At 43.0% G+C, this 22,562-nt stretch overlaps 1 protein-coding gene across 16 annotated transcripts in view; it reads left to right on the forward strand.

The window, feature by feature from the left end:
* The first annotated feature begins 4,070 nt into the window (after positions 1-4,070).
* MYT1L (myelin transcription factor 1 like) overlaps positions 4,071-22,562 on the forward strand; it is a 285,138-nt gene continuing 266,646 nt past the window's right edge. For 12 of the 16 annotated variants that reach the window (XM_082215412.1, XM_082215425.1, XM_082215414.1 and 9 more), the window contains exon 1: positions 10,043-10,465. The gene's annotated coding sequence lies outside the window, so the exon portion shown is untranslated. Of the gene's footprint in view, positions 4,158-10,041; positions 10,475-11,859; positions 12,986-22,562 lie in introns of those variants that run through there. The other 4 variants (XM_082215422.1, XM_082215413.1, XM_082215421.1 and 1 more) reach the window with 4 other exon arrangements.

Raw genomic sequence — 22,562 nt, forward strand, 5'->3', positions numbered from 1 at the left:
CCTGGAAATGCTTCACTGGAGCCAGACGGAGAGGAGGGCGGTTGCTGTAAATATACCGGAGTTGTAATACATTGACAGGGCTGGAGGAGGAGGTGGCGGAGGAAGAGGCGAGGGGTCTGTGCCGCAGTACTGCTGCGGTGGCTGTGGTGCGCCTCCTGCCCGCCATTCCCGCGCGGACTTGGGAGGGCGAGCCCCGTTGGAACCGAGGGGACTCGCGGGCTCCTGAAAGAAGCGGGGCGCGGGGCTACGCAGCGTGTCCACGCAGGGCATCCTGGAGCTCCAGGCGCAGAAGAACCCTTCTTCCCATGGGCATAGCCAGGATTTCTTTATGGGGAGAGGGGCAGACCTTATGATAGGGGGGCAGAACGGAGTTATCTACGACGTATTTTTGTTTACTTGGTTTAGGGGGACAGCTGCACCCCCTGGCTATGCCCCCCAATAAAATATCTGAGGTCCCCCCAAAAAAGTTGATGGACATTGCCATTCTCATGGGGTGTGTATGTCACGCCTTGTGATTGATGATGCCCCCCTATATTTTGTTTAAGTTGGCACCCCTAGCTCCAGATTTGCTGGCGGGGGTGCGCACTGCCCCAACACACACACACACACACACCAATCCCCTTCCGACAACAACCAGCCACCAGTTTCTGGAACGCCCACGGCTGGAATTTCAGCCGCAGCTGGGCTGCAGAAGCCGATGGGAATGGGAGGTTGGGTTAAAAATGTAACAGCAGAACGAAGCAATGGCGCCCGGGTAGGGTACCAGACAGCATAGGAGCCTAGGGTCCGAGGTCTCATCGCCCCCTCCAATAAAATATTTGAGAGGGAGCTCCCGCCCAAGTTGCCATTCAAATAGTGTGCGTGGGCCATGTCAGGTGATCGATTATGTGGGGCGGGGCTTACCCCCCCCAATATTTTATTCAAGTTGGCATCCCTGCCAGAGAGGGAAATTGAGAGCTCTCAGGAGAACCCGAAGTTGATGGTTAAAAACACGCGCGCGGGCGCGCAAAATAAGATAAAAAAATTAAAAATCTGGCTGTCGTTTTGGGAGTCTTGCGCAAGGCACGGTGTGGAAAAACCCCCGTGCAATGCGGATCTCTCTGTGTCACGACCGTTCACATGATCCTCATCTTGGAGGCGGTGGCGGGGAAGGGGAGACGCTTCCCTGGCGCGGTGACGACACGCGCACCCCCCCCCCAGCTCCCTGGTCTGGTCGTTGCTCGTGACCGACTGTCACCTGACGGCGAGGGAAAATCAGACCTTGGTCTCCCGGAGACAGGAAAATACGAGCGACCTTTTCCCCCCATATTTTATATATGTGGAAGTAGACTGTAAGCGATTCCTATTCTTTGCTCCACAGAACATCCGATGCGGTGCCCAATCAGCTGCACAAGTTGCGCAGACGTCATTAAACTCTCAATATCTTCCGTGTGTGTGTGTGTGTTGTGTGGTATGTGTGCGCGCGCGCTTTTTGTGCACGGCCAACTGCGGCTGCTTTGCTGATCGGATCCTCCATTAGAGGAGAGCTATTGATTTCTGATTCACGTCGCAGCTGCAGCCAGCAGCAGCCGAACCGGGAGTGCACCGTTGGAGGGGACTAGCAGGGATGGAAGGCAGAAATGGGGAAAGATGGTAGAAGAGGAGCCATGTCTGCATGTGTGGGACGGTGCTAATAGGTTGCACGAGAAAGCGAGACTGTTTGCGCCTCCAGAATCATCTAGTCCAAACCCCTGCAATGCAGGAATCTGTCGCTCAATGTGGGGATCGAACCCATGAGCCTGAGTCTAGCCATTAAGCTATCCCAGCACCTTTGCTTTCTCTCTTTTTTCATCTCTTTTTCCTTCTTTTCTCTCTTTTTTCATAGAGACCCATTTTTAGGTGCATGCAGACATTTCAACATAGACTGTAGCTATCCGTTTATATACATAGCTATAGCTATAGATTTGTAAACCAAATCGTTCTTAAACCAGATTGTTCTTAAACCGAGGTACCACTGTATATATGCGCACATGCCACTTCTACAGAGAAGGGGAGAGCGAAGGTGGACAGGGCGCAGGCGCAGAATGCGCAGGACCATCTCGAAGACCTACGGCAAGCTAACCCAAAGCATTGGCTTGCAGTACGCTGGGGAAGGAATAGGCTGGCACAGCCGGAATCTGAGCAGCCAAAGCTTGCTTTCATTTGCCTCCTTCCTCCATCGAAAATATGAGCATATATGAGCGAAGGAGGATTTTCGTTAAGCAACACGTTTCGCCCAGCCCAAACTAAAATAAAATAAAATAAAAATGGCTTTGGGGGAACGACATCATGTTTGAAAGTGTAGAAGCTTTCTCGTTCTCTTCTCCCACCTCCCCTCCCCAGCGCGACTGGCCGCCCTCTTCTCATCCAATGAGGCAACTGCGTCTCAGGACATCCCTAAGCTTTTCCTCCATCCCAACTGCTTCTTGCGGACACACACACACCGCGAATGGAGCAGAAGCGACTTGCTTTTTCAATTAGCAGTGGGGATGGTTTGGTGGGGCATAATCGCCAACATTAGACACATCGTGTCTCTCCCACATGCGCACATTTCCAATGCGCCCTCCCCACCTCCGGAGTATAAGGACAGACGGATAAGAAATTAATCGGGCTAGTTTCTCTCTCCCCCACCTCCTTTGAGCTGTCTGTCGTAGCTGAGGGCTGGCAATAAGTTCTAGCTGCCAGCTAAGATGCCCCCTTACCACCCTAGAGCTTTTTTTTTTTAGGAGGAAAACCCCGGAAAGAAAGCTTGCAGTTTCACAATAAGCGCTTGTCAGCCTGACAGACTGTGGCTGCGAACAATATACAATTAAGGGGCGAGAGGAGGGAGAGACGGAGGAAAGGAAGGGAAATCAGAACCATTATGTGTGGGGGGCGGGCGGGAGGGGGAAAAATGAGGGTTGGCGATGGTGGAAGGGGTGGGGGAAAACGTGCTGGGTGGGGTGGGAGGAGAGAAAGAGAGAGAGAGCGCAGGAAGCCATTATTAGCAAAAGCTATATTGAGCCTGCTTGCTTGCCAGACTAACAGCAGCAGCAGCAGCCCAGCTCGGCTCTCCAGTTCCGCCCAGACATGTGCCTTGCCATTCTCATTGTAATCAGCCTGCTCAGGATGGCTGCTGATTCATTTCGCAGGATGGCCCCCTGGGAGCCAAGGTGGAAGCCTGAGGCGAGCCGCTGTTGCATCAATGCGCCACTCGACAGCACAGAGAAGGCACGGAAATCTGGCACCAGCCCGCAGCAGATCCAGCTCAAAATATACCAGCGTTTCTGGGTTGGGTGGTTCTTCTCCCTTTCCCTCCTCGCCCCCCTCTTTTTTTAAAGGAGGGGGAACGGGGCGGAATTCGCGAAGGAAAAGCCCCACCGCTCCCCAAATAATTAAATAAAGCACAATTAGCGACAGAATGAGAGGGAGACCTCTGGACCATCTCGTTGTCTCTGAACTCGGTGGCAATGCCCATCGCACGCCCCCCACCCACAACCTCCCCGGCTTTTGCTGTCTGTGTTTACTCCGATCCTTTCCTTTCTTCCTTTTCTTCCTACCTGATAGCTAGTCGTGGGGTGGGCTACCTGATTTAGCCGGAGACTTTGATTTGTGGGATTGACAACCTTATTATGCAGCGAGGCTTATTATTGATATTATTCCCTTCTCGGTTGCCATGACCACCTTGTGAGAGACATTCAATTTTCTCTCTTCCATCATCATTATCTATGAGGCCATCTGTTGTGGAAAATGAATTCAGCCTCATTTGCATGACTGATAAGCAATTTTTTTTTATCTATTTAACAGAAGGTCATATGCCGGGGATTTGGAGCTGGTGGAAAGAAAGAGAGGAGGGGAGGGAGGGAGAAGTGGAGGAGGAGGAGGAAGAGAGGAAAGGGGGAAACCGGGAGGAGGGAAACCATATCTAGAGAATGAGTGGGAGTGCGTGCATTAGGGGATGTATGTGGAAGTAAAACAGATCCCTTAGGCCTGCTAGCCTTTCCTTCTGAATTTGTCATCTCTGCCAGGGCGACATTTTTCCCCCCATAGCTCCTGCACACTAAAGAGAAAGAGGGGAGAGAGCGAGGGGCTATTTCCCCCCCCCTCGCAGTCTTCTCGCAGCCCCCACCCCCACCCGTCGCTTTCAACACTGAGCGTTGGTGGGTGTGTTTTATTTTATTTTTTTAAATCTATGGAACGTGGGATATTTTTTTTCAGTATTCAGTGAAGAGGGGGAAAAAACGGAATCTTTCCGGGGGTCTCCGCGGTATGCTTCGAGCTTTTTTTTTTTAACTACTTCTCGTCCGTTTAAAGCTGCAGCGAGCTAAGGCATATGCGTGTGTCCCCACCCCCACCCTCTTTCCCTTAACCGTGCCGAGATTTCATATGTTGTAGCTTATCTGACGGTGAATGAAGGTTGGGGATTGTGTTCATCTGGGGGTTGGTTGTCTGAGCTGACTGCGTATTATTTTGCTTCAGTTGTTGGGTAGTTTTAATACCTACAGCTTCCATTGTTTGCTTGCCCACCCCACCCCCACCCCCCTTTCCCCCTTCTTCTCCCTCAAAATTCTTCACAGCATATTTGCCGTGCTGTCGAAACTGCATGGGACTCTGGAATGGGAAGTAATCTCAGGGTGAAATCTGCCGCGAATGTATACAGCCATTATCGTGCATGCAGGAAGCATGTTGTTTATATATAAAGTTGCTGCATGCTGAACAGTACTTGTTTGCTAAGAAAACAATCGAGGCAGAAACTTCACAGACATCCATTCATCACTTGAATATAACCAGTCATTAATAGGAGATCTAGATACATTTGAACGACGACACTAAGTTGGCATTCCACAACTTATTGTGGAGCAGTTTTGTTGACTTTAATGGGCTACTCTGGAGTAAGTGGACTCCAACTTGTGCCTTTATTCTCAACACCTGTATTTTTAAAATCACCATGACAAAAGACTGGCAATGTATATATGTTATGTAACAAGTTAAAATAAATGTATACATAGGTTTCAGTTCTAGAGCTGAGTTATGATATATTTAACTTGTCACAACATGTGAGAATTAACTCTTATTAAATTCCATTTTTATATTCTACAACCTTCAATTTAAAGATGGCACAGAGTTGAGAATACTGCACTGAAATTTTCAGATATGCAAACTTGGTGTGTGTGATAAATATTGTAATAGTTTGGCACAGCAAATTTACTTCCCTTTATAGAAGAACAGTTATAAATACTAAGCTGATTCTCTTGCTGAATTTATACTTGCTATGAAAAAGATTAAACACCAAAGAACAAATTGACTTGCATTTTATTTCCTGTGATACAGTCCTGGAAGTCAGCTGTAAATACTACAAATCAAAAACTTTTATATATATTAAATAGTGGTTTACTGCATACAATGTAATTATAGATGTTTTTAAAGTCATAGTAAAAGTAAATATCTGACAAAGCATTGAGGACAGTATTTCTTCACTGAAGAAATACTGAAGAATGTCTACTTCTGCTAAATAACTAAAAGTGTAGCCAATAAAGGATTCTCCTCTTGTACATAACTTTGATTCCAAAATGTATCAATGAAGTATAACTTTTGAAAACTGAACTATTCCTGGTGGGCTGAATTTAAAATGGAAAAGAAATTTCACTAGTCCTCAGATCAATTTTATTGGGAAATTGGAATTTTTGAACTAACCCTATTAAGGAAGTATAACTTGCTTAGTTCATATATACATAGAAGCTTAGAGTTTTTAAAACAACTTGGTTGACAGGTCACCTGACCTGCTATTTTAAATAGTACTTCTCTGCATTGCTGTCTCTTGCCATGCAAACTGTTTGGTTTAAGCATTACTTTAAAAATTATATATATGTATGTATATAAAGAGATGTAAATATCTAACTCCACTATAGTTCTGTATCATACATAGTTCCAGCACTAATTGGATTTTCTGGTGAAAGTTGAATTACACAGCCTTGTTCACACCAATATGCTCAATCACAACCAACTCTCAACAGACTGAGGAGATATAAAAATGCTAGTTTCCTCAGTTGCTGCCAGCTAGAGAATATTGGGGGGAAATTAATAGCTTGCTTCATAACAATTTGAGCCATTCAGAGTTTAATACCACCACCCTTTAAGTTTCAGGAAGTTCCAATGGCTTGTTGTGAGGTGGGGGGGGGGGAGTGATAACATGCCTTTTTTCAACCACCAAAAAGAGATAATGCACTTGATTCCCTTTCCCTGCCCCCACAAAAGTTAATTACCAAGCTTGGTTGGATTCCTCCTTGCCACCCTGACATTTGACTGCTGCTAATTCACTGATTAATCTCATTAATGTGATTATGGTGGGATTTGGAGTTGGCTGCCATTGTTCTGCAGACAGTGCTATTCAGCCCAAGAACTTGCCACCTCATTCAGTTTTGCTGTGATTTTTCCGAAGGTTGTTTGAGTGAACTGTATTATGAAAGCGGCTTCTCTTTTCAGCACCAGGAGCTGTCCGTTGCTGATAGCAATTACTTTTGAGTCCTGACTTCCTATTAGTTCACTGGCAAATAGGAAAATAACTCACTTCCCTCAGTTCAGCGACTCTACTACAAAGAGCAGGTTAAAGAAAGGGGAATGTTTATACTCCACAGCCATCATAGGCACTATGCATATTCTTGAAGAGGGAAAAAACACAAGATATATCCACTTTTGTCCTTATTCATGCATGTATTTTACTTAGCCTGCTAAACGTTGGGGTGGGGAAAATGTAGGAATTTCTCTCTCTCGCATTGTTTCATACATACAGTTTTAAGACTAGGACATTATTGACATTGCAGGTTTTTTTCCTTCAACAGCGTTGCTTGCCTTCAAATGAGCCCGTTTGGAACAAACATGACTAGTGTTCCCTACAAACCTACGAACAATAGCATGCCCACCATCACTTTAAACTCTTCACAATTGCAGTACTCCACCGCGCTTGCAATGGACTCCCACCCATATTCAGACTTTAAACGCCCCCCTATCTCTCACTCACGCACGCACATTTATTTCTTCCGAGAGCGTTTGCTCAACTGAACGTCTCAGCTGTAGTACTAAATAATCGTAGAGATTGTCTTTTCTGAGAAGTCTCTGCTCCCCCCCCCCTTCATTGTGTGGAGCTAACACTCCGTCAGCATCCTGAACTAAGTCTAAAAGAACATTGTTTGAAGCACAATGCTTTGCATAGCATCCGCGCATGATCAACGAAGCTGTCTGCTGTTTGACTTTATTATTTGAAACTACATTGTTATCATGAGATGCGGTTACTGCGCATGTGCAGCAACTTTTCCATCCTGTTTTGAATATCCTCCCTATTCTTCAGGAAACGTGCCACTATGCTGAAAATTCCAAGCCATCATTAGACTCCATTGTGTTCAGAGTTTTCTCTGAATTCAAGGGACTTGTGGCAGAGACAATTAGATATGCATATATGCCCCGCTCCTCATTCTTAGGCAACTCTGTGAAAGATGCAATCCTATGCATGCTTCTAAGAAAATGTGTTTAGTACTGAGCTGTTAAGCATGCAATAATGTACTTTCAATAATTAGGGCTCCTGGTTGCACAGTGTGAACGCTTTATTTGAGGCCAGTTTTATTTGCTACTCTCTCCAGCAACATATTCTGCATGTTTACACGGGAAGTAACTCCCGGTGTATGCAATGGGAGTTGCTACTACGTGTGCATGGGATTTCAGTATTAGACTTGTGCGTGTGCCCGTGTGTATTGTTTTCAGGGTGGGGAGAAAGTAAGAGGAGGAAGCTAGGGGAAGAGAGAATATATAGGACAGAGGCATTCATAGTGACACCTACAATTTGCTGTTTAAATGAAGGCTGTTCACAGCTCTGCATTCCCACAAAGATCTACAGTTCCAGCCTGGCAGTGGTGAACCTTGTCTGTTGTACTTCTGGCGTTGTCTCGTGTTCCTCCAGGTCCGGCCCCTCTCCCGCTCCAGCCAGTCAAAATAAATGAAACGTTATGTTTTCAAGTGCAGGGGCTGAATGAGACAAACTGCGTTATCCTGCTCCCGTGTGCATCAAAGAGAAGGCGTTGCATTCTCATTATAGGTGCTTCGTGGATGACAGCTTTACCCAGTGGAAAGAGCGGTCTGCTGCAGAGATACCTTTGGGGAAAGGAAGCCCCACGCCACCCCACCAACATTCAGCCCAAGTCTGGCGAGTGCAGCGATTTGCCGCACTTGCTATTGTTCGAACTTGCCACAGTTCTGCTGCAGTCGTTTGGGGTCCCTACCTTGACTTTCAATTGAAGTCAGGGCGTGGGAGCTTTGCGATGTTTCCCCGGCGGTGCACCAAATTTCATTATTTTTTAGGTGCCCCTTACCACCTAATTGTAAGTGCGTTCGCCCTAGAGTGGGGGCTGCTTGCTTTTTCGCCAACACTTCTCTCAGGAGTAAATGCATCCACACTTAAAAACAGCACAGTGTATATATACTCAGTATCCTTTTCCTTCGCTCCCTATAACCATCGTATCATAGAGTCACAGTGGGTAAAGGATGGATTTCCCCATCCCCTCGCACTGCATGCTCATCAAGAAGGGTGTCTAATCCGCGTTAGCACTTGAGCCTATGCAGATGACCAAAAAACCTCGGGTGAACTTTCTTCTGCACCAACGTACCAAGTGGTAAGGCGACTTCTCTTACACAGCCGGTGGGAATCTGTGGTAAGATGTTCGTCTGCATGGGTTCCTGTATACTACAGTGCCATCCTAACTATGCTTACTCAGAACTCAATGGGGTTTACTTCCCATTGCGCTTAGGATTGCACCCTTGGTGCAGCGCTAATTATGAAAGGGGCTTTGTGACTTCAGGGAGGCATCTAATGCAGATGATGTAAACATTCTGGAGAAATGTGAAAGATCCGTATGAGCTTCCTCATCCTGCTCCTGCCGATAGCTGCATGTAAGGGGACTTCGTACAGGACATGCTTTTGTTTTGTTGTTAAAAGACGGTCAAATTTGATTTATTTATTTTTTGAAAGAGGGGAAAGTAGAGTTGACCTCAAAAGCCATAGAAACAGATGCCCATTTAAATTGATAACTAATACTTATCCCTCTTCCCATTTCAAACGCTGAGTAATTTGGACGAGGACCCCCCATCCCCAAGAAACTCAATCTGCCACCCAAAAGCCACTTGCACATATCATCATTTTAGGAGGAAGTCATCAGTAGCCCTGGCGAGCTAACCTTCCCCCAGCTTTATTATCAGTACCCTGAAAGCAGTGACAAATCCATAGGACCTTTGAGCCAGTGCAGGCTGCCCCCCCCCCCAATGATATCTGAGGGGCACCTGCCCTCCCCTGGGTATATCTTCTTCTTCAGAGTGCCACTGGAAGTGTGAAGAAACACCAGGCTCCTAATTTTACCCAGGAAACGGTTCTCCTGCAACCATCAAAATCGACGGGGCTTTTCCAGGACAAGCGAAGATGCTTTATATCACGCTTTGTCCACGCGCTGTATCCGTTGGAAAAGCGCCTTAACACGCTTTCACTCCCTCCCTTCCGATCCTGGGTCACTTTTATTTATTTAAAGGAATTTTTATTTATTTTACTTGAAAGGAAGTCCCCTGAGTTTCGATGACGAGCTTTAACCCCCCCTCCAGGAAAAGCTGCAGTGCCGTCCTGCACACACTTACTCGGGAGTAACAGAAGCTTACTCACGAGAAAGCCAGCGCAGGGCTTGGCCCGGCCTGCGTAACCTTCGGATCGCCACCCTTGGTTCACACCAGGTTACTCCGAGTCTTTTTTTGTTTGTTTGCTTCCCCGGTCAGACGCACTGCTTGAGCCTTTAGGTGTAACCGAGAGGGAGCCCCAGGGAGGCTCCGTCGACGGAGAAGGCGAGCTGGGGGAGGCGAAAGGAAGCCCAGGTGCGAGGGAGGGGGCAGCCCGCTAAGATCCCCTTTCCCTTCCTGGGGAAACACCTCGGCGTCCCGCCTCCCCCCCCCTCCCCAAATCGAGTCCAAGGAGAGAAAGAATCGAGAAAGGCTTGTGCCCTCGCATTCTTTCGCTGCAGCGCGCGCGCACCCCGACACACACACACACACACACACTCGTTGGGCAGGATTTGTCAGCAAAGTTTGCCCTCAGCGTGGCTGCCTCGTCTGCGGAGCTGCCGGGGAGAGCCCAGGAGGGAAGCGAGCGAGCGAAGGGCGGGCTGCGCTCCAGCGAGGCTTCCCCTTCCCCTCACAGACTGCAGTGCGAGCTGGGAAGGGAATTGCCAAGCGAGAGAGAGAGAGAGAGAGAGAGAGAGCCTTGGTGCGCGGCCGCCGCTGGCCGCGGCGTCTCTCGTCTCGGGCCTTCTTCTCTCGGGCCACCTCAGGCAGCCGCGAGAGGCGGATTACTCTGGCTGGCGGCGTGTGGCTGCGCGAGGAGGCGCGCCGTGTGACTTCCCGCGCTGGGGTCAGCCCAGCTGCCTCCTCCGCCGCGGCAGGAGCGGTCAGTATTGTTGTCTCTCCTTTTCGAGGAGGCTGCAGTTCGGAGGCGGCGGCGGCGGCGGTGGGGGGAGGGCGCGCGCGCGCGTTCACACACACACACACAACACACACGGAGCTAGTGGATGGTGAAGGAGAAGAAGAGGGGGGAATGAGTGTAGGGGGGGAAGAGAGAGAGGGGGAGAGATGGGGTGTGTTGAGAAGGGGCAACTTCACGCGTGTCTGCATTGTGTGGTGGGGGAGATGGAGGCGGCGGGCATTGTGTGTGACAGAACTCTGAGGGGACTGGGGTGTGTGTGTGTGTGTGTGTGTGTGCGCGCGCGCGTTTGTGAGGGGAAATTGTGGAAGGTTGTGCTTGTGTGAGGGGGGAGAAAACGGTGGGATGTGAGTGAATGGGGTGGTGGTGGGGGGTTGACCGTGTGTGAGAGAGAACTCGTGAGGGAACTGTGGTGTGTGTGTGTGTGTGTGTGTGTGTGTGATATATATATATATATATATATATATATATATATATATATATATATGGATGCAGGCTTGTGCTACTGTCTCTGTGTGAGAGACAGACACACAGAGCACTCTGATAAGATATTGTGTGGGAAGAGATTTTGTTCCTCAGCCACAGGGAAAGCTTTCTCTCTTGCAGCTCTTCGCCACTTACTTCTCCAATGTCCATACATGTTTTATACATGGGGAAAAATAGTACCAGGAAGAGTAGTTTGTGTGTGTTGCCATCTGTGTGAGATGTTTCTGGTTTCTTTTCATGGCTTTCCTGTAGTTGTGGAGTGCCTCCGTGTAAAGGTCCCTACAGCTTGTACCTAGCTCACTGGTTTCGACCACAATAATTAGAATTAAGAAAAGTTGGCATAAAAGACATTAAAAACAAACCCCTTTCTTGTGCAGGGAACTGGCCAGTAAAATTTATTTTGACCTTTTAAGCATAGGGTTACAGTCGCAAAGTTCCTAAAGGGTCATGTTTCAAGCAACAGTAACAGCAAAGTTACCTGTCTTATGAGTATTATGCAGGTTAGACTTTTCAGGTATGTGCTGTGTGCCTGAAGTGAATTAATTTAGACCTGTCTCTGACTGATGACCCTTTAAAACAGTTCTTTACTAGCCTTGGGAGAAAGTGCAGCAGAAACAAAATATATCTTGTGGCAAAATTCTGAAGAAAGCTTCCAGACACCCTAGCCTTTTTGTATATGAATCATCACATGTATGTGTATGTATACACATACACACACACACACAAACAAACAAACAAACAAACACAGACACACACACACAAAAGTTTTGTTCCCAAACTTTATAGCAGAGATAGTTTTTGTTTAATGTATCTTATTTCCATCTATCCTCATTAAAGGTTTGCTTTTCTTGCGCCTTCCCTTCAAAGGTATGTGTGGCTATCTGCTAACCAAAATGAGGTTAAAGACATACTTGGAGTTAACCCTGTACACGTTGCACGATTATATAAGGATTAAGCAGAGTTTTAATTCTTTCCAAGGAAACACGTCAAAATGGTAGGGAGCTTGCTGAATTTCCTGGCGTTTTCTATAACGAGCAGACTTTTGTCCGTCGTAGAATTGGAGACCCCATGTTAAAAACATATATCTTTCACTGGGTTGCTGTTAAATAGCTTGAGTAGTATTTACCGTTCCCATCTATTATATTAAATACAGCATTGCACATGATGCACCTCCAGAGATTTAGGGGCCTGTGGGTAACAATGTAGGCAGCATACAGTATACATCCTCAATCTTGCTTGACTCTGTTGGTGAGTCTAATAAACAGGAGATTTAGAAACTATTGTTGTAATCCAAAAGTGGGGGCAAAGGAAGGTGAGGAGCCCCTCTCTTAATTCAGAGGTGAAGTTTACAGCAGCTAGAGGAGGATATCAGTCAGCAGTATGCTACTGATGTTATTTTGCTGCAGTAATGTGGTCTCTAAGGGAACCTGTGCTTGATGCATATACTACACAGCTAGGCTTTCCTGTAGCCCACTGCCTGCCTCTCTGCTGCCAGCTCTTTTAAATGGAGGCTACTGCTGATCCAGCAAGCAGAGTGCTGCACACATGTACATCTTCCTCCGCCGTTTAGTGGCGTCAACTTATTAATTTCTTGCCTTCCAACTTTGGATCCATTGTATTCCTGTCTGAAAACATTATGACTTCTGTCTGTGTGGCAAAATAATTAGCATACAAATGAGGAGCAATTCCTGTCTCTTGTACCTCGGGAAATGCACACACAGAGAGAAGATGTGCACTGGAAAAAGTTGACTGGGTGAATGGCAAACAAATGGTGGACATTTGGAAGCCCTGCAAGAGTTTGTGTTGTTAGCGTGAAGCTGGTTTGTCACAGATTTCTGGGTGAATATCTCGAAGATGGAAAAGCAGGGTGGCTGGTGTTTGAAATGATTGCTTGACGGTGTGGCCTACTTGAAAGTGCAAAGTTGGACTGCATGCATAGATAATTCATTTGGACTACTTTGTTTTGCAATTTTCCTGCGTTCCATTTGATAGCCCATAAAGGTAAGCATGCCCTCTTTTATACTTCGTTATTTTGGCTTTCTGTTCAGCAACTGCAAGGAATTTGATTTGCTTGACGAGGGAACAAAAGAATAGGCTATTTCTTTTTATTGCATGCATGGGGGGGGGGGGAAATATATGAAATATTGAGAGAACCTGATTCTTCTTCTAAGTCAAACAGGAATTTAGTGGTTTTGTTTTCTGAAATGCACAGCAGCCATTATTCAGTGTTTGCATCATTATTTTTTGTTTTTCTAAAAAGGAGAAAGTCAAACGGATAGTCTTAATAAATGTTGTTTCAGTTAAAATTTCAGAAGGAATTAATTCTGTGTGACATGCTTGTGAGAGAGTATATGTTTTCACTGACTGAAATATTGTGCCTTATATTGTGATTCTGAGAACCTTAATGACTTACTGATACAGAGGTGGCAAAGGGTGAAGGGAAGTATTATTTTTGTACTGCCAAATGATATTCTGTATAGAAAAGCAGAACAGAGATAGCAAAAAAAGCCTATTTAATTGTAGACAGTAAAATCTATTATTTCAGTTACTCCAAAGTCTTTCACAGGACCTGAATATAATTTAGTCTTCTAGTAAGCTAATAATTGACTTACATGTTTACTGTATAATTGTGCTGGATTACTAGAATGTTTGGTTGAAAATGCCTTCCTTCTTTTTTATGATATAAGAGTAGTTTTATCCTGTTATAATGGCTGTTAATCTCCTTAAAAACCGAGGTTTTCATTTTAACTGACCTAATTTTTTAAAAAGCCAAAAACAACCTATCCTGGTTGTGAGGTTGGAATTAAGCATAAATTATCCCTTAATTGTATTTAATTAGTCCTCTAGCCACTAGAAATTGACTGTGGAGTGTTTGGGTTTTTTGTTGTTGGTTTTTTTGGGTCTAATTTATAAGTATACCCCCTCACTTCTTTTCTTTGTAGAAAATATATGTATACTAAGGAGGTGCAAATCTTAAAATTTTGGGTTTCTCAGGCTACCTTTGATGAAATACCAAATATGAGAACTAAGTATGGTAAAAATGACACAATAATCATCAGACAAAGAATTGTTTGAGCAAACTGTTAACCCTTCATATGTAACAGCTTGCAGTTACTTTCACTCATTGTTCAAGTTTGAATGCTGATCTTAAACTTAGTGGTTACCATCTAGTTAAATCACCATATGCATATGTATTTATTAAGTATAGTGAGATTATAATACAAAATAAAACCCAGATAAGTGAGAGAATCAAAAAGCTGTGTAAATAAAAACATAATTGCTTTTTAAAAGATAGAGGTCCTGTTTTTGGCCACTGGGAAAAAAGTGAGCTGTACTGACAAGCTTGCACAAAGAAAAAAAAGAAAGACAAAATAATTGAAAATGGGGGTGCGATGGGGATTTTAAGAAAGAACTAAAAGCAGTACTTTGATTTTTAGCTTAGTTTATAGATTGTCTTGTCTGATGAATTAATACGTGTTAGGTGGCAAGCCTAAGAGCTTGGCATGCAAAATAGTTTGCTCATTGCCAGCAACAGCTCTTCTTTTGTGCTTGAGTATACACTGCTGAAGCATGTTCTTGCCACTGCATACATGACTAGATTGTTCACCGAAGTTATTAATTTATAGTATGACTTTATGGTGAGCTATCCTGGTTTTTTTGTACGATTTCTCTGGTCTTGTTTTCCATTATGAATCATTAAATTTGCTTTTTGAGGAACTCTAGTTTGTTTTGACTCTTCATAATTTCACATTATGTAGACGTTGAGTCAATATATATATATAAAATGAACATGTGGGTATACCCCCCCCCTATATATAGTGAGAGAGGTGTGTGTACTCACAAACCAGCCACAAACATTCTCATGGGAACTTTGCAAGTTGAATTCAGAAAGTGCTGTTCTGAATCTAATGAAGCAGTGGTGCCTTGCAGACATAACCATTGCTATACTTTATCAATAAACACACACACACACACACACGAACTTAAGCAGGCACACAATTATTATACTTTTTGACACAATGATAGTTCAAAATATAGCTGTTCTTTCAAATGCCATCCTTCAGAATCACATTTAGTAAGTGATCTCATTTTCTAGGATAACACTTGTATCAAGCAGAATAACTGCTGTTGTCATCATGTACCTCTTGCCATTATAGTTCAACAAAATGTACCATTTTGTTATTGTTTGTTCCTTCTTTGATTGTAAGCAATGGGGAGGCTTTGTGGTGATATTTAAACTCTTATGAACCACAGAGCCCCAGCATTTGCAAATTGTTTATTGGGGCAAGTAACTTGCCTGCTGTAAATTCTCTCTAAGGTTTGTCAACAAAGTACAGTTCACCCATGCTAATAGTATATCGATTAAATGTGATTTCCTCCCATTAAAGTACATTATTCTTTTATTAGTACCAACATGTTTATGTGAAAAATTTAAAGTTACAAAATGATTGAAGGAGAATAGAGAAGTGGTTCGAGTCACAAAAATGTCCAACAGACCATTAAAGTAAAATGTTTATTTTATTTATTTTATCTCGTTAGATATGGTGTGGATACCAGAGTTTAACATTGCTCCTTGGGAAAGGCTGCAAATATACATTTGCCACATAACTATGCTAGCCAGCTTGGATGTGAAATAATCAAGGCTGCAGGGCACCCCATAGAGAGCCATCACGTCTAGTATGGAGCAGTCTGGTAAATTGTGAACATACAGAAATCAATGTTGCATCTGCCAGTAGGCCCTTTGGTTCTCTGAAACTCCCACGTGTCTAATGAGTCTGGCCGATTGGTTTCAGACACTAGTTTCCTTCAGGATAAATTTAATGCATCTTGAGGGTCAGGCATAAGCAAATTGATTATAGCTCTGCACCAGGCAAACTCATAAACATCTGCAAGATTGAAGATTTTAAGGCCATTCAGCATCAGGGTCTGCTGTTTTCAAAACCCATCTCCCTCATCCCAGCATGGCATATCTCATGCCAGCATGGTGCTCTTGAATTGGGAAACTGATTAGAAAAAGGGCATGGTATATACTGATGTTCTATTTCTATCTGGCCATGATCCAGCTGTTTGTAAGTTGTGGGTTGTGGATTGTGCTGCTCATTCCTAGTTGTTATTGGCCATGGGGTGGTAGGGAAAGCACTGTTTAAAAAATCATTTGCATGATAGGTTTTGAGCAGACAGCTACTTTGGTCTTGAACACAGCACAGTTAAAGCTTCTTTGTCCTCAGTGTCCATATAGGCTGTTTACAACAGCAAAACCTTATTTATTTAGCTTCAGTTGTATGTTGTTCTAGGACTCGATGTTTTTAGCTTTCTACATTTTTCAGCCTTCTAGAATTTATTTCTATTTTGGTTGTAGAAATGAAGAACATATTAAATAGTCAAGTTTGTGATGGATTAGCTTAAATGTTCAGGCACTGGGTCCAACAGACTATATGGTTCCACCTTACATTTTATACTTATTGGGGTATTATTAGGGCAGAGTTAGTGTCAAAATTCATTTTTCCAAGCAAAATTTTGTCTTCTACCATCTCTGGTCAGGGCTGAAGAATATTACCAAGGGAATAAAATGTTATGCCTAATTTTAGTGTTCTTCTGCCTAATGTGCTGTGAATAAGTACCATGTTACAGCATTTAACTCTGTCCATCTCTGTCACTTCCTGAACATTTGTTCTTTTCATATAACCCCCTCCCCTCAATGCTGTGAGCTTAGGATACCTGAGATTTGTTGTTTGAAGAAATTATGGAAGGGATGATCTTTTGCCTTTGAGTCCTGCCTCACATTTAACACCGGATGGGATGTTGTTTCTGCTTCTAGGCTGTACATAATGATTCTGCTATGCTTGATGGATCACACAACTGAAAACTCTGATACAAGGTGCTTTGGAAGGACTAACAGATTGGAGATGAAAAATATAGTTTAAACAATATTTCTCTTCAATCTGTCTTGAAGAAGGAATCATGACGTATTAGTACTTCCAAAGGATGTTCAATCAATGGGCCATGGCGCTATGAACTGAGGTTCTGACATGCTTTTTATAAGAGCACAGCTAAGGAGAACCTCTTGATTTAAAATGTATACTAAACCAGGGAAGCCTGGTTTATCCTGACTAGTATTGGGTCTTTTTGTCTCAGGTTTTTTTTTTAAAGAATTCGGGCTATGCAGGTAAATAAGTGGGCCAGTAAAATATGTTTCTCTTATACTGCCTCTAGTTTAAAAGAGGGGTTGTTGTCAGTAGTAGTGGATTTGTACAACCATTTTTGGGATTGCAGCTGATGTGATAAAGCCAACATAGGATGATTTTGCCTCCATCATGGTGGTTAGTAGTGTTGTGACACACATACCCGACATATATCAGGCATGTTATGAGATTGCTTATCTCCATATCCTATCTTAGCTCACATTCTGAAAGTTTTCTAGAGGTGGTGGGATATTATCTTGTACAGTGCTCTCTCTCACATACAAAACTTAGAGGAAATTTATTGCAGAAAACATAACCAAGAAATGATTGTGGGGACCTACTCTGTTTAAAGTTGAGCTCATCTTAAGGTGTTTGAGAGCTGCAACAAGAACACATTTGTACCAGTCCAGGCAAAGCCATTTGTCCTAAAGTTGTATTAAAATAAAGGAGAACTCTGTTGCAACTAGCTCCGTTCACATTTAGTTCAGTGGGGCTTAAGCAGGATTGATTTTGTCTCTGGAGCTCTTGAATATGACTTTAGCCATTGTGATTTCAGGGAGTTAGTGTGGCATAGTATTCCAAAGCAGCAGCTAGGGGTGGGAATGATTCCCAGTTCAAATCCTTCCTCAGCCACAAAGTCATTTTGCGTGTCTCATCAACTTCCTTTAAAAATGCATATACTGTATAATATTGGCCTATCACAAAGGGTAGTTGATAGATTTATTGAGATTTGTGTATGTGAAGCATCAGACAAACATACATTATGACAAATAATTGAAAGTAATGTGAAACCCTGTCCTAGCCATATTTACTCAGAATTAAATCTCTCAGAGTTCATTAGAACTTAGTTAGTAGAAGGCATGCTATGGATTAGGGACACTAGAAACAATCCAGTTAAGTTTGAATTGTGGCCTTAAGTGCTGTTGGATTTTTTAGAATGTGTCATTAAAAAGGTACATTAAAATGGTAAGCATAAAAGGGCATTAATGAATTTGACCAGAGGCCAAGGTTTATTCTTTGTTATAGCTCATGTTTAGTCTGAATAAAACTTAACCACAACTCTGGGGTTGGACAACATGCCAAACCTAACTTTGCTTTAGCTTGGCACAACTGCAAAAAGACAGGGGAGGAGCAAAGTGCCAAACTAAGCAAAGAATTGTCATGCTAAGCAAAGATTTGGGTTAGCGTGACCGGGCCATTGTCTTCCAAATATTTTATTGGGAACCAGAATAGTCTTGATAAAGCATGTTGTTAGTAAAATGTGATTGTCAACAGGTTGTATACTTTTGAATAGCATAAAATTTATAATTTACGCCAGTGTCCCAAATTGACCTCGTAATTATCAGTACCTTCAATCCATTTGATAGTCCAAGGGACTAGCTAGTCAACTTTATTCCCATTTCCAAATATTCTGAAAAACTACTATGTTTTTGACAAGTTTAAAAACAATATTTCCCCAAGGGATTAGCTACACATATACAGCAGGCCAAGAAATGTTCTCATTTGCACCCCTCCAAGGACAAGTTATTGTAGCTGTTTACAAATGAGAGAGAGTCACTAATGATCCAAACAGTAATAGGCTGAAATATTTTACTGGTTATCAATAATATTAACCTTTAAATGCCAGCAAATTAAGTTTTGGTAGAAATCAGGAACTGATGATACTATTGTGATTTAAACAATTTCATTGTCAGTTCCTTGGACTTAAAATCCAGATCACTAATGGATTTTTTTCTTCTTCCTAGCAGACTTGTCAACAATCTGTCTGTCATGACCATCTACTGCCTTTGGATTGTGGACAGAATGTTCAGTGATAGCATTAAAAATTATGTATGCAAACTGAGAGCACAAGATTGTAGGGCTGCACTTAAAAATGAGCTGTCTTGGAGTATGCTTTATTTATTCAAATTTCTATCCAGCCTCTTCCCAAATGTTCAGGGTAGATGATGGCAAATTAGCAACATGCACTGATTTTAGTGGCATGATTTTGTTTTAACATATCAAAATGCTACACTCTCATCTATATGGTGACACAACCTTGCATGCTAAAAGCTTCTTATGCATTATAAACTGCTTACAGCTATTCTTAAAAAAAAGCTCAAGTGTTTGACAAACCTCTGGGTAAAGGCAGTTGCCCAGTTTTTGGGCAGCCTTGAGAACACTTCTGTTTCTGCTGAATTTTGGCAAATAGGTGGTATTGTTAAGATAGCTCTTTCAGCCAGTCTGAGAACAGATTTGACTTTAGGCAAGGATATGATCTTTTTAAATATATTGGGCATAAGCCACTATGCAGATTCAACATTTGTGGCCCAACATGCATATTACCATTAGTATACAATATTTACATGGGTTGTGTGTGCATCTCAGGTGTGGAACTGACTCAATGCAGTCCTGAGCCAAAATAAGTCCAGTTACCTACTTTCTTTGTCAAGAAATGGATTTATTTCTTTATTTAATTTGTATCCTGCCCTTTCTTCCAAATGAGGCCAGGGTGGCAAACAAGGGATAAGTCAATAGAACACATTAAAAATGATTCTAATACATACTGGGAAAGATAGCAGCTTAAAAGGCTTGTTGAAAGAGGGCGATTTTCAGTAGGTGCCAAAAAGACAACAGAGATGGCACCTGTCTTAGATTCAAGGAAAGGGAATGCCAAAGGGCAGGTTTTGTAATGTAACCTATTCATAGACATTTAGAAACTTTGGAGCAACTGCGTTTCTCGTTTTGTTTTTACACAGACTTGCATGCAACTTGATTTCTCTATTCGTTTTGATTTGCAGCTGAACTTGTGAAAGGAATCAAGTGAAAAGCATTGCGTTTGAAATGTGTGCTGATGTAAAAGTTCTGTCTGCTCTGCTTGATCCCTGATAGCTTATTGACACATGCAAACCACCTCCTGACACTGTAGTTATAAAGTATTGAATATTCATTTGTGAACAAGTTCATGTTCTAGGGTTTTCTGCGTGGGGATACAATTGCAGTTACTCTTCATTTTTAATATATTTTTCCCCAACATGGAGAATACTACAGCTGGACCTGCCCAGATACATATATAAAATAAAAGGAAAATTATCATAATATTGGCCTGGGTTGCACGACAGCTTAACTATGGCTTACTGGGTCTGTGCAAATGTGCTCGCTTGCAGAGAGAGAGGCTTATACCCATTTTGTTCCCTACCTTCTAGTTCTATCTCTGCATGGCACAGGAACTAAGCCGCTGTTTGGCTTAGTTTATTGTTTGAACCCACTTCATGGTTAAGCTCTCTCTATTCTGGGGCCATTTGGTGAATTTCAGGTACTCCAGGCTGTAGTTTTACAGGTATAGCTGATGCCAGCTGTGAGGTCCTGTCATTCTTATTACATCTGCTCTGCATAATTACCTTCCAGTAGTCCCCACCACTTTTGCTAATGTATTATTACTAAGAAGCAGGAGACCTTGTAGAAAAGGCTACATTCTATTTTGCCTCTTCTCAACCTTGTGCTGCAAATTCAGATAGCTTTTAGTTGTGCTAATGCTGTTTCAGACCTTGATCTCATATTTTATTGTGCACTCACCAATACTAAAGAAGCTGGGCACCAGCAGAGTTCTCTTGTAGTATTTTGACCCAAGATTGCTTGCTTGCTTCTTGTGGAGGCCTTTAAAATTCAAGCTCTTCTTTTCTACTGATACATTCTGGCAACTGATTCCTTTGCTCACGGTGTGTGTCTCTGATGATGGTGTCACCCTACGTCAGCAACACAGGCTGATGACCCTTCATGCCTTCACCATGAAAGGTTTCTAAGGTCACCTTGCTGAAATTTTATTTCTCCCCATCCCACACCTAACTACCAAAGTGACCAAATTGAACCAGATATGCTTGTCTACAGTGGTGGACCAGACCCCTAATGACATCTGCCCACTGGTCAGTATGGAGTGGGTGAAAAAACTCACCAGCCACAATGAGCAACCAGTGAGCAAAAAGTTCCTTTACAGCCCCAAATCACTCTAGCCTGCACTGAGAATCAAGGAGGGAGGGCATGTGCCACCAACAGAGGAAGAGGGAATGAAGTTGGATCCCCCCCCCACTGTATCATGTGCAGGGGAGTTATGTGGTGATGTGAGGCATTACCAGGAAACAAGGCCTGAGTTCCTGTCACCTCTACAGGTTGCCAAGGCATCCTGCTGCTGAGAAAGGTTGGTTGAACAGCATTTTGTAGCAGGCTGCCATTACTATGATGACATCGCGAGGGCTTACCTTCCCACACTGGTGACAGTCCCTTGTGCTGTTCTGGAGCTGTGGGAGATTAGAACGAGCTATATAAAAAAGCCTCCCCTTTAATAAAGGCTGAAGCACAGATTTTTAAACCTGTGAAATCTGGATCCCTGTCAGACTTAATGCATTGTTCCTTAATGCATCCAACAACTATTAATTTCTTTCATATTAATTCCTATTTCAGTGTTAAGAGTGTTGTTGTTTTCATTTGGTTTATCTGACTAAGCATGTTTTGATGTAGTGAAATTAAACAGTCATGTCTATAAAATGACAAACGCAAATTTTCATTCAGAGCCTCTTCATTTTGAGATACAGCTTTAGCGCTTGCCAGTTGCCAACTACTTTCCAGTTTAGAGTCAGCACTTTTGAGGCAGAAATAAATTTGTAAGGATACCAATAGAAATAAACACGGTAAATGCAATGTAACAAAAATCTGCGTGATTACGTAAAACTACAAAAAATATAGCCTTTTTTTCTCCCACTTCTAGCAGTGACTTCAGGAAAAAGAGTGATGATTTCAAATTAGTCAGGAGCAGCCCCCTTATCTATCTAATAAACCAAAAGTCTGCCTAAACAAACAAATAACAGTTTTGCCATACAATGAAACAAGAGAAGGGGCAAACTGACCTTTCCAGGACAAAGAGTTTTATGACTTCCACAAATTAGGCAGATGCTCATTAGAACTATACCTGATCAAGATATGTTTCCTGATCAAATCTAATATTAATCCATTTTTCCACACTGAAAAATATAATGGTCATGTGTGATGGATTTAAATTTCAGTAAGGTTTGGCTTTGTAAATATAAATTAAAGTAAAGTATGGAAAGTTAAATTTGCTGGACAGCTAAGGAAAAAACAAAGCCATTATCATTGCTCCCTTTTCTTAATATAGGTGGCAACATGCATGGTACATTTCACACCCAAGAGCATCTTCTGATGTATAGTGAAGCTATATTTAGATTGATGATGTTCTTCAGTCTGCTTATTTCAGTACAAAACAGTCCCATTCTGTTGCAAATTAACTACAATCAGATGTCTAAATCTTCCAAATTAGTTCATCTCTGAAGGCTTCTATCCACACCAATTCCATTTATAATTAAAGGGAATTTTATTTGCTAGCCATGATCTGTCAGGGATATTTC

This window comes from Podarcis vaucheri (genome assembly GCF_965113315.1).
Source record: "Podarcis vaucheri genome assembly, chromosome: 3".
In the NCBI taxonomy this organism is placed as follows: domain Eukaryota; kingdom Metazoa; phylum Chordata; class Lepidosauria; order Squamata; family Lacertidae; genus Podarcis; species Podarcis vaucheri.